Here is a 6,451-nt window from a genome sequence, read left to right as displayed (position 1 = left end):
AAAAAAAAAAACCAAAAATGTGAAGGGAACAGGCTGGAAATATGAAGACAAGGGACACCGAGCTTTACAAGAGCAAGGAAATGATGAAGCAGGTTCCTCATTATTCAGCAATAGGCTTAATTCAGAATGCTTTCACAGGAACAAAAGCATGCACTTGACAATGATTTGTATGATTTCTGCACTACCATATTCTGGGCAGAAAACCAACTTCTGCTAAAAATGCTTCTTTGAGTGGTGCTGACTGGAAGCGCTCACAAAATGCAAGCACTAACATCTGTGGGACTTTTTTTTCTCTTAAGGATATAGGTAACTTTATAGTGAAATAAAAATAAAGCGTTTCAAGACTCATCCCCACAGCAGATGTGATTGTAATGGGTGATGTAACAATGCAGAGCCATTTCTGGAGGTGGGTTTTTAACAAGCAAGAGGGGGTCACCATCAGCAAACTGCATCCATCGTAGCACATAGCTTTTATAAAAGCCCTAGATGATCATTTTCCTGAAGAATCGCCTTGATGAAGAAGTCAGAGCCTCTTTCTCTGCACCACGGTAGGTTCAGGGTGGATATTAGGTGTGTGGGAACTGTTAGGTCATAGTCTGAACCAGCAATTGAGCACCTGCTGAAGGCATGTGGCCAGCCCTGGGAGCACAGGTGGAAGCAATTCACCTGTGTGATTGGAAGGAGTGCACCCTGGGTCCACCCCTCCCTAAACTTATTTAAGGACTGGAAGGAGAGCATCTCTGCTTGGAAATCGCCTTTTTGAGAGTTTTCAGCAAGCCCTGATCCTTGGAAAGGGGTAAGCTATTCCTTCTTTATTACTAAATTATGACTGCTACCTTTCTTGTGTGATCTGAAACTGGCCCAAGGCAACTATATCAACTGTCTCCTGTCCTTGCATGAGGAAAAAATGTCTTCTCTGAAGGAGTGGTCAGGTGCTTGAATGGGCTGCCTGGGGAACATGGTTGAGTTGCTGCCCCTGGAGGTGTTCAATAAACGTTTGGGTGTTGTACCGAGGAACATGGTTTGGTGGGGATTTATTGGTGGTAGGGGTATGGCTGGACTGGATGATCTCTGAGGTCTTTTCCAACCTTGGTAGTTCTATCATTCATGCTTTACAGCTGCTCAGCAAGAACTCAGATGGTAGCTCTCAGCCCAGGGTGTGACTCCAATCTCCACTGGGCTGAGACTCGTTTAGGGTAACTTCTGTCACTCTTAGTAGCATTACTTCATTTTGCTACAATATAATTAGAAGCAGAATTCTACCCTGAATTAGCTTGAATTAGTCTGGTACTAATGTTGCTGATTATAACTCACTGTGATGGTTTGGACAATAAAATGCAAATCACTGATAATCATTTAGCATTAATGCAAGAAAACTGCAAATTAATGGAGGAGAAGAAAGGATCTCCATTTTCAGCAGCTTTCAATTTTGACCTAATTAAATTTCTTTAATGCTGTCAGAAATTAAAGGGAAGCCTAATAATGGGTCCTTGATGTGAAGGGAAGAGGATGCAAAGGCAGGAAGGGCTGTGCTGAGTGCTGTGGTTCTAGGCTCAGCCTGAGGCTGGAATTTTAAGGTAGGTAAATGGCAGCGATAATGGAGGAGAAGGGTTCCTTTCACTTAACAGCATTAAAAACTTTTGAGACTTGTGCAGAAAAGGTAAGTCTTGAGCTTTTTCACTATTTCTGAAATTTAGTATGATAAACCTGGTTAACGGAGTAATTTTACAAGCCCTTATTAAAGTGATGTTGTGTTGCATTGTAGAAGCAGGTGAAGAGGCACTGGTTTTGATGAAACATGTATAGTTTCAGGTAATTCCTTTAAATGTACCGCTTCTAAATATGGTAAGCCTTTTACAGTGCAGCTCTCTAATGCCAACTTCGTAACAGAAAATGAAATGCAGTGGTCTAATGCTTTTCCCATTATGTTACTGATGCAAACATTCTGATAAAAGCAGGATGGAATTCATGGTGGTACCAGAAAAGGATCCTTAGAACTGGGTTATTACACTGGCTGTGGTTGAAATAGATGCTGGAGCGGGTTTTGAGGAAAAAAATGAATATTCATTTTTTTATGTGTGGTTTGGAGCCACAGAAGGCATTTGGAGTATAGTTAATCAGCTGTGACCTACTGCCTTTAATTAAAATACAATTGCAAACAAATCTTAAATGCTGTATTTCATTTCTGAGTCCAATTATCAACCTTTACAGACAAACCAGTGTGGGAAACCAAGCAACAAATATCTTGTCGATTTGCTAGTTATTATTAATATTTTCTGCGTAGTTGCAACAGAAAACGTAGTGATTCCTGATAGGTGTTCATTATTTTTTTTATGATAAGAAAAAGCCAAAAATGTAGATAGGATTCACAGGGCACACGTTTCAGAAGCACATCTTTAATTTCGGAAATCAGATTTGAACTTGGGATTAAATGCAGTAATGTCATTTGTGTTTTGCTGGCAATGATAAAAACAAACTGAGTGCGCTGGGATGAGTGGCACAGAACTTGTGCTGGATCTCTTGGGTTTGCATCCAGATTATGTGAGCATTGGGGAGGCTCCTCTGCAAGCAGAGCAGGGTGTTCCTTTTGATAGGGTATTGGCCTGGGTTGCTGGCCTGAGGTTGGAAGGTTGTTAGAGTATTCCAAGGCTGCCCAGCTCAGAGGTGAGGCAAAATGAAAATCTTTGGAGTGTATCATTCAATGAATGGCAAAAGCTATAATGTCTGGATATGGTCACTGTGGAATATAAGGCTGCCTGGGTCATATATAATGATTTACCCATGCAGCAGAAACTATATGCTCCTTTTTTTCAGGAATAAAAACCTTCCACCATTTTGGAAGCTTCAAGTAGTTAAGGTTTCTAACTACATACTGACTCTATTCTCTAATCATATGTTTTGATTATTTTTTCTTTTGGCAGCAATATTGTCCTTGCTGGCAGGGAGAATGGAAGATAAAGTTGGAGACACTCGTAACAAAACTTAAAGTAGGTGTCCCCAGCCTGCAAGAGACTTTCCAGGTAATGCATAATGAGATATCTGAATCTTTTGAATTAATAAATGCTGTCGAAGCAGCCTTTATATAATGGCAGAGATAGCTCTCAAGATATCAGGGCAGTAAGATTGATGGGCTGTGCAGATGCTTATACCATTAAAAAGACCTTCAGAAAGAAACAAGTAGGATTGCTAGGAGTGTTGTTTTAAATTAATGCCTGACTTTGAAAACAGATTGATACCAACCAAGATAATTGTAAAGTTAGAAAACAATCAAGTAAGAACAAATAGAGGCTCTGTGACGGACAAAACCCCCAGAGAAAGGAAGTCTTCAGTTTCTGTTTCCAGGGCCCTGAGATCTTCCTCTTATGTGAATGTTTTTTATTATATTTCTTACTTTTTTACTCCTTTAGAAACTGCAAGTCTTAACATGGAGAAGACTCAAGTTATGCTTGAGGTGCATTGCAATACACATGTGTTGGGTGTTCCCTCCCCTGCTGTCCTTCCAGACCCTGTAGATGTGATGCATTTCAGTAGAAGGAGCCTGGTGGCGTGGTAGGGGTGGCAGAGGCTGTTGGGTGCCAGAGGGTCATCAGTGCATTGTCCACCAGATCTCACAGCTCCATCTCCCTTATAGCTGCCAGAGGCACTTAATTTTAAAATTGTTCATTTTTTTTATTCAGCTGGCTTTGTCTGAGCAGGCTGAGCATCTGGTAAGACAACTTCTTAAATAATTGGTTGTGTTGGTTGCCTGCTCTGTGGTTTCATGATTCTTCTAACGGTGCAGCGTGTCAATACGATGGCATTGATTCTTCAGTTAGTTTTATAATTAATGATAAATGACTTGTATTACAGTGCTTGTAAGCTGTTTTTTCTTCTTCTGGTGAACAATATGGCTAAATACTCTGAGGCAGGTGAAACAGGAATCCAGTGTTAGATATTCAACAGTAGTGACCTGAATGACTGAAATGAGCCATCACAGCAGACAGTGACGTGGATGATAACAATGCAAAATGCAGGTTTCTGATTGCTTTGGCTGGGCTTCAAGGTGGGGAGTCTTGGCTTGTTAGTGAAGGTTCAGTGCTGTCTCTCTTATGGCTGTGAAATAATGATTTCTAAGGTTTATCATAAACAAATGAAATGTTTAGGTATGCATTTAAATTACTCTAATGCATTTTTCATGTCTGTTCATTAAATTGAAGTTTCACTTATAGGTCTGTATAAAAGCAGAGTTTTTTTCTGGAAATTAGATGAAATACTTTAGTAATAGATATTTAAATAAGAATTTTTCATAAATACAAACACAACCACAAGTCTTACACTTCCTGAATTCCTGTCTTTAACCACTTTAATGGGATGGAAGCATTTTCCAGCCCAATCCTTGTTCTGTGTCCCTGAGGCTCACGTGTGTGGCAAATCAAGCCCTAGCTCTGTGGGTGCAGGCTATTTTTCAGGACAGCAGCTCTGAGGTTTTCCATTGGGTGGACATATGCAGTGGAAATCTGCTCCTTAAAGGATTATAGGATCATAGAATGGCCTGGGTTGAAAAGGACCTCAAAAATCATCTAGTTTCAACCCCTGCCAAGGGCAGGGTCACCAACCACTAGACCAAATCCCAACACCATCAGACAGCTATTTGTAAGGAGTATTTCCTCCAAGTTCCATGCATCCTTAGTATGCTCCAGCGTATGGATGGGAGATGCGAATAGAAACTTATCCCCATTTTCTTCCATCACTTAAAAAATGAAGCTATGCATGCAGTGGTGATGTGCTTTTGGCTTGCAAGCTTGGCATTGCTGCTTCTTGTCTCTTTCCAAGCTATAAGCTAAACAGTGGAAGACTATTTCTTTAGAGGTGGCTTTCCTTGCAGTGGCCCTTGGGGAAACAGGGCCAGTTTCCAGCCCAAGTCCCAATGCTTTCAGTTTACTCTGCTTCTTTGCATTTTCGCAAGAAATATTTCTCTTGGCTCAGGGAGGCATTGGAGAGCATCAGTGAAAATCAGCACATTTTCTAAAAGTGTGTGAGGGTTCTCTGAGGCAGGGCTCAATGGGAGGGAGACATTGTCATTTCTAGTCTACAATTATAGCAGATTTTTTTTTCCTGCGCTTAAAATAAATGAATGCTCTAAGCTGCTCTTCAGCAGCCGTAAGGCCCTGGTGTGCTTTTTATAGGTTTATTCCAGGAGGAACCATTTGCCACCCGAGGAATGCCTCTCTGGGGGTGACTGGGAGCATGCTGGAGCCACAGCCCTTGGGGGGCTCAAGGTGAGACCCTGAGGAACTTGTTGAAGGACAGCAATGAGATCTGCTGAGTAATACGTACTGTAATGGTATGAACTACTTGTGTACTTATTTTTAAATGTGTTTCTCATATCAACCCCAACAGCTTCAGGGAATAATTTCATTTCCTATTTAATTTCAGATGTTGCACATGCCTTAAGGTTGTTATAAATTATGTATGGAACTAAAAGTTGCAGTTTCTATTCTTTGCTGGCTGCAGATTTCATTTTAAATTAAACACGCCGTAGATCCACAGTTCGGCGGGACATCAGCTCGTTTCATTGGTGCTTCTTGTCTTGCTGTCTGCAATCAGTGGCTCCGAAAGGTGTGAAATGTTTTATGTCTCAGCACAGGGTAATCTGCATGTTAAACAGCTCATCGTGAAGTTGTGCTCATTTGGGAGACATTCAAAAAGCTTAAGGTATGGAGCACAAAGTGATAAAGCAAGGCTGTTACGTAGGATGCTTTCATGAGTCATTGGCTGCTCTTCTGTAGCTAGTAGTAGTATTATCAATGCTGATTGTCTAATTATATCCCCAGATTCTGTGGTTCCTGGGGTTTTATATACAATAATTCCACTGTCTTTCAATGAATTCCCTGTAATTGCAGTTTTCATAGATTTCCTGTATTTCAGAGAATCATTAAGGTTAGAAAGTACCAGTGCAGCAAGTTTGACTTGCTGTTGGGATACTTTATCTGAAAATACATTGTTCATATGCAGTCTTCAGGGGCTTCTTTACAAACTTCTGATGTACAACAAAATGAAAATTAAGCGTGGGTTTCTCATGTGAGTGGAAAATTGTGCCATTGTGTATAAACAGAGGTTAATCCTCACTCCTGTCACCTGCAGATTGCGGTAGCAATGCGAATGCTCTTTTGTGACATCCAGCAAGCTGCTGCATCTAGCTCTGCCTTAAATCATTGTTGAAATAGCTGTCAAAATAAGCTGCTAAAATCTGCGAAACAAAGACTGAATGCTTCTGTCTTGCTCATTTCCTAGTGAATGGAAGAGGCCTAAGCCTCAGGAGCAGATCAGATCCCCAAGAGAGCGGAGGCAGAGGATGCTGCTTGGCTCCTGCTTTGCTGCTGTGTACAATTAGCAAACCTTGTATTGTGGAGTAGCAGAAGCATTTTATAGGAGAATTGAAAAAAATCCACCTTCTTTATACATATTCAAA

At 40.9% G+C, this 6,451-nt stretch overlaps 1 long non-coding RNA gene across 2 annotated transcripts; it reads left to right on the top strand.

The window, feature by feature from the left end:
* The first annotated feature begins 399 nt into the window (after positions 1-399).
* On the top strand, positions 400-5,252 carry LOC109369536. Of its 2 annotated transcripts, none has more exons than XR_004160907.1 (3): positions 400-796; positions 2,922-3,020; positions 5,166-5,252. It is a non-coding gene; the product is annotated as an uncharacterized LOC109369536 (long non-coding RNA). The 2 variants fall into 2 exon arrangements; XR_004160908.1 differs by lacking the exon at positions 400-796 and adding an exon at positions 1,472-1,577.
* Positions 5,253-6,451: the final 1,199 nt, after the last annotated feature.

The sequence above is a fragment of the Meleagris gallopavo genome, chromosome 11 (genome assembly GCF_000146605.3).
Source record: "Meleagris gallopavo isolate NT-WF06-2002-E0010 breed Aviagen turkey brand Nicholas breeding stock chromosome 11, Turkey_5.1, whole genome shotgun sequence".
In the NCBI taxonomy this organism is placed as follows: Eukaryota; Metazoa; Chordata; class Aves; order Galliformes; family Phasianidae; genus Meleagris; species Meleagris gallopavo.
The sequence above is the reverse complement of the archived record's forward strand: the minus strand, read 5'-3'. Positions and strand labels throughout refer to the sequence as shown.